This window comes from Macaca thibetana, chromosome 2 (genome assembly GCF_024542745.1).
Source record: "Macaca thibetana thibetana isolate TM-01 chromosome 2, ASM2454274v1, whole genome shotgun sequence".
Taxonomy (NCBI): domain Eukaryota; kingdom Metazoa; phylum Chordata; class Mammalia; order Primates; family Cercopithecidae; genus Macaca; species Macaca thibetana.
Genome location: NC_065579.1, coordinates 143,090,198 through 143,095,887, shown reverse-complemented (window position 1 = coordinate 143,095,887; position 5,690 = coordinate 143,090,198). Strand labels below are relative to the sequence as shown.

The following is a 5,690-nucleotide window of genomic DNA, read 5'->3' as shown; positions in this document are numbered from 1 at the left end:
CAGAGCATCTGATGAGCCAACAGGACTGGGAAGCGGTCACTATGTGACCATTCTCAACTCAAAGCTAAATATAGGCTGTCTCTGAGCTTCAGTTTCCACATTTATAAATAGCAGGCAGGAAAGAATACTACCTGCCTTATTATGAGATTAAATGGCATAACACATCCATGACTACTATGTCCCACATTACCAGGTACTTGCTGGAATTATCATATGGTCATTTAACTTGCAGCAAATCAGACATTGAGAGTGGAGGGAGATTGGCTTTTTTTTTTTTTTTTTTTTTTTTGAGACAGAGTTTTGCTCTTATCGCAATGGTGCGATCTCGGCTTACAGCAATCTCTGCCTCCCAGATTCAAGCAATTCTCCTGCCTCAGCCTCCTGTGTAGCTGGGATTACAGGCATGCACCACCATGCCTGACTAATTTTGCAATTTTAGTAGACACGGGGTTTCTCCATGTTGGTCAGGCTAGTCTTGAGCTCCCAAACTCAGGTGATCCGCCTGCCTCAGCCTCCCAAAGTTCTGGGATTATAGCCATGAGTCACCGCGCCTGGCCTTTTTTTTTTTTTTCATTTGAGACAGAGTCTCACTCTGTTGCAGATGCTGGAGTGCAGTAGTGGTGTAATCATGGCTCATTGCAGGCTCAATCTCCTGGGCTCAAGTGATCCTCCCACACCAGCCTCCCAAGTAGTTAGAACTACAAGTGCTCACCACCATGCCCAGCTAATTTTTTTTATTTTTCATAGAAACGGGTCTTGCTATGTTATTCAGGCTGTTCTGAAACTCCTGGCCTCAAGCGAGCCTCCCTCCTTGACCTTCCAAACTGCTGGGATTACAGGTGTGAGCCACCGCGCCCAGCTCAGGTACAACTATTATGAGCCCCTTAGCCTTCCCCTTGTTGCCTCCATTCAGACTAGACCTTGGTCTTCACTGTCCCAGGGAAACTAGACCATAGCCAAGTAGAAAAGAAGAAAAAGTTATTTTTAGCTTTTGAATTCCCAAGGACCCTAAATTCTATTAATTCAAGGCCATTTAAGGAATTTTCACAGGCAAATTGACTATAATGTAAATTGGGTTTAGGCTTTAGCACCTAAACTTCACATAAGGCAGAAGTCCCTTTACATCTCCTTGAGCCTCCTCCTCCAAAACACTGGATTCAGGACCTTGGGGGCTCACTCAGTGCAAAGGGGCCAGCCAGTGCAGGTTGCTAAGGCCAGGCGGAGAGGCCCACCCTCAAAGTCTACAGCCTCGCTGCTGTCGCAAGGGGGCGCTGCAGAACATCGGTGCTGGGAAGTCTGGGGGACCTTCCTCCTCTGCTAAGGTGACTCCCTGTGGTGGGAGGCCCGAACAGTTCTGGGAAGATAAGTGTGCACGTGGTGGTCAAGGCATGGGGAACAAACCCCACTGTTTACAGTGACGGGTGCTGTGATGATGGGTAATCATTTATTTGGTGTTGCAGGTATACAATTAGAGAGACTTGAGGGTTTGGTTTTAAGTGAAACAAGTGGTATGTTACTTCTTTGTCTAGGTGAACTAAAAAAGTCACTGTAGAGCAAATTGTGATTTTGAGAAGAGTCATTAACTGACTCCTCCAAGGTAAATACAAAGCAAGTGTGGAGGGGCACCCATGGCCGTGGGAAAAGGAGATTGTAATGGGACCTGCTAGCTACTCAGAGCCAGTGGCTGGGGAAAAGTTGGCAGTTTTGCACTGAGGTCAAATTACCTCTTGGACATAAAGTAATCAAGATCTCAGCCCATTCTCCTTTGAGATTCCACTACAGTAAGCCTGTCTGACTGATTGGGATGTTTGCGAGAATGGACTTCTAGAGCTACCAAGAGAGAAATCACCTTGGGACATAGAGACTCATGCTCAATGCCAGCTCTATGTATGTGGAAAGGGGAGCTGCACACTGTTCCCAAACTAGTAACCCTGACGTGGTATGCACCATCTGGGGGCAATGGCCGAGCATGAGATTATAAACCAAAGCCAGAAGCAGTGTGGCCAACACCATGGCCAGCCTAAGGGTCCAGACCAGTGAGAGCATTAGCACGGCCCCAGGTTGCATGGGACTGGACATAAGTCATTGCAGCCAAAACTGCGCCCTGCTGGAGGCTTGGTCCAGTTCCTTCATTAAGAGCTCCTCTGGCCAAATCCCCCTGCAACCTTTGCTGCCGCCATAATGCCGAAACGAAAGAAGCAGAATCAGCAGCAGCCCCCGCCACAGCAGCAGCCCCCACTGCCCAAGTAGGAAGAGACTGGAGATGAGGAGGATGGGAGTCCTATCGGACCACCCCACCTTCTGAGCCTCCCGCCATGGTCAGTCTAAAACCTGATGACCCTAAGTCAGCTCCTCACAGAGGTCCTCCAGGAGCAAAGGGACCGCTGATTCCACCGCTGCTGAGCCTCCCACCTCCCCCTCAGGGTGGAGGCCCAAGGCCAGGAGGCTTTGGCCCCAGGCCTAGCCCATATGGTTGTGGTTGGTGGGGAGTCAATGCTGAACCTCCTTTTCCAGGGCCAGGCCATAGGGGTCCCGCCAGGTGAAGGCTTCACAAAGAACAGAGAAACCCTCCAAGCCTCCAAGTGTCTTATCAAGAATACCTGCCCACTAGGATGACCCCTAGGTTATGGAAGACAAATCCCACCGCCCAGTCTGTGGACATTTTGCCAAAAGGGGCCACTGTCGATATGAGGACCTCTGTGCCTTCTACCACCCAGGTGTCAGTAGCCCTCCACTGTAAGACTGTGTCCTCCCATCCAGGGTGGAAGGAGCCGTCTGTGACCAGAGGCCATGTATTTCCCTGCGGCCCTGTGATGGCTACTGTGACGCTCTTCCAGCACGCCCAGCCAGTGACACACCCACCCTATCCACCCCTTCCCGTGTGTGGGGTCCAGAGTTGTGTTGCATCACTGGGGCAAGGTGTGCGCACTTTCTTCTGACGCAGCCTCTAGAGACTTCCCTTTGGGACCAATCCTTGCTCCCTTCAGCTGCCTCCTGGATCTTCCCCTCATCAAATGACTGCTGAACAGGAAACTTCTTTGGGACTGTTTCTGTCCACATGTTCCCAGTATTGCCCTCCATTCCTGAGAGCCCTGGAGCAGCTTCCTACCCTTCCCTTCTTCTAGCTGCTTGTTTTAAGTCCTATTCATGTGACACCACTTACCCCCAGTGTTATCAGCTGCTCATGGAACTCAGTCTGGTTGTTTAACCTGGGGTCAGGTTTGAGTGACTGATACAGAGTTACTTCCTAAAAGGCCACTCTCCCTGCTTTTGGATTTCATAGTTTCTCTGTCAGTAGCACGATCCCCACTGCTACAGCCTGTGATCACTGTGCTTTGTGAAACTCTGCATCCCCTCACAGGCTTTCTCGGTGTCTGTGGCATGTCTGTGATTTCCCAACACTAGAGTAAGTTTTTCTGCCACAATGAGTAAGGCTGTTGGTGCCCTCTAGACTTTCCACCTCCCCACATTGGGGAATTGTGACCTCTCCAATGGACTGCCTCCCTGGTCCTCCCCATTCTTCCCATTCTTCTCTTGGTGTTGGTCATTCTGGGTCTGATACAGGCCCATGAGATGTCTTGTAAAGCCTCGAATGGATTTACCCTACCTAGATCCTTTCCAGCCCATTTTAGTTAGACTATGTCATTGGGAGGCCACCAGTCCCTTCATTTGAATTCTGTGAATCTCCACCTTGCTTATATTTGGGTGGAACCTAGAAAGTACTGTCGCCCTCTTCCAACCCTCTTCCCCTATATCCCTGGCACTGATTGTTTTCTGTGAAAATGGCAGAGAACAGGTTCAGTTTCGAACTGGCCCTGAGGAAATGGGTCAGGAGTTGAATGGGCAAGGGGGAGGGATGAGAGCTGTTGGAGAACTGAGAATGAGTTTGTTTTGTTTTGTTTTGTTTTTGCTTTTGTTTTATATTAGTAATAAATGCAGTGGAAACAAACAAACAAACAAAAAAAGAGTTCTGGCTCCGAGCACAGTGGCTCCCTCCTATAATCCCAGCGCTTTGGGAAGCTGAGGCAGGAGGATTGCCTGAAGCCAGGAATTTAAGACTAGCCTGGGCAAACATAGCAAGACCCCTTTTCTACAATAAAACAAAACAAGAAAAAGTTATCTGGGCATGATGGTGCACACCTGTACTCCCAGCTACTCAGGAGGCTGAGGTGGGAGGATCATTTGAGCCCGGGAGTTCCACACTGCACTTCAGCCTGGGTGACCGAGCAAGACCGTGTCTCTAGTAAAAACTTTTAAGAAATGCAAAAGAGTTCCTTTGAATTGCTGGACTGAATAATTCCCCTAAGCTGTCCCAAAACTTGGGAAGAGAAACTACACTTGTCTAGTATGTGCAGCCTCAGGCCTGTTGTAATTTGCAAACTTGGAGGTGAGCTCGACTATCCCCCCAAGCTGCTAAATAAAACACAAGCAAGTTTCCCTTCATTTTGTCTTTCCTGTCCTTTCAGTGAAGGCCCCATCCTTTAGACACAGCACCTACCTGGGGTTTCTCTTTTCTTTTGCGTGTTTGCTCCCAAGCCTGTGGCTGTGACTGCAAAGCCATGGGCCTGATTATCGGGATAAGGTTTTTTTGTTTTGTTTGTTTGTTTGTTTGTTTGTTTGAGACGGAGTCTAGCTCTGTCACCCAGGCTGTAGTGCAGTGGCCGGATCTCGGCTCACTGCAAGCTCTGCCTCCTGGGTTTACGCCATTCTCCTGCCTCAGCCTCCCGAGTAGCTAGGACTACAGGCGCCCGCCACCTCACCCGGCTAGTTTTTTTTTTTTTTTATTTTTTAGTAGAGACGGGGTTTCACTGTGTTAGCCAGGATGGTCTCGATCTCCTGACCTCGTGATCCACCCGTCTTGGCCTCCCAAAGTGCTGGGATTACAGGCTTGAGCCACCGCGCCCAGCCCGTGATAAGGTTTAATTGTCTCCCACGTAAAATGAAAAGAGTAGACTTGGCCAGGTACACATCTTAGATAATTAATTCCAATTTTTTTTCCAGCCTCAACGTCTAGACAGGAGCATGAAGTTCATCCTCAATATAAAAGGTGATGCCAGGTGTGGTGGCACTTGCCATAATCCCAGCTACTCAGGAGGCCAAGGTAGGAGGATCGCTTGAGCCCAGGAGGTCAAGACTACTGCGAGCCATGATCGCGCTACTGCACTTTAGCCTGGGTGACAGAAGGAGGCCCTGTCTCTAATACATAAGTAAATGAAAATAAAGTTGAGGTCACTGATACTCGAAGAGGTCAATGCAAACTGGGAATGTCCCACAGTTTAGGATCCAGGTGTGGTGGATCACTTGCAAAAATGGTCCCAATCTTCCACCAGTTATATCCATGCCTGTTTTTAAATTTTCTTTTCATTTTGGTAAAATACGCATAACATTAGTTTACCATCTTAAGCATTTTAAAATTAATCTTGTCTAATTGAACTGAAACTTTGTACCCTTTAACCAACACATCCCATTTTCCCCTCTGAGGCATTTTTGTGTCAACTTCAGTGGCGTGAAGTACATTCACATTGCTGTGCAATCATCACCACTATCCATCTCAGAACGTTTTTATCTTCCCAAACTGAAACTGTTCCCACGAAAACACTGACTCCCATCCCCACTCCTCCAGCCCCTGGAACCTACCATTCCACTTTACGTCTCTGAGTTTCACTATTCTAGGGACCTCAGAAAAGTGG

At 48.6% G+C, this 5,690-nt stretch overlaps 1 pseudogene; it reads left to right on the top strand.

Moving 5' to 3' along the window:
* The first annotated feature begins 2,181 nt into the window (after positions 1 to 2,181).
* LOC126949368 (proline-rich protein 3-like) lies at positions 2,182 to 2,740 on the top strand (annotated as a pseudogene).
* Positions 2,741 to 5,690: the final 2,950 nt, after the last annotated feature.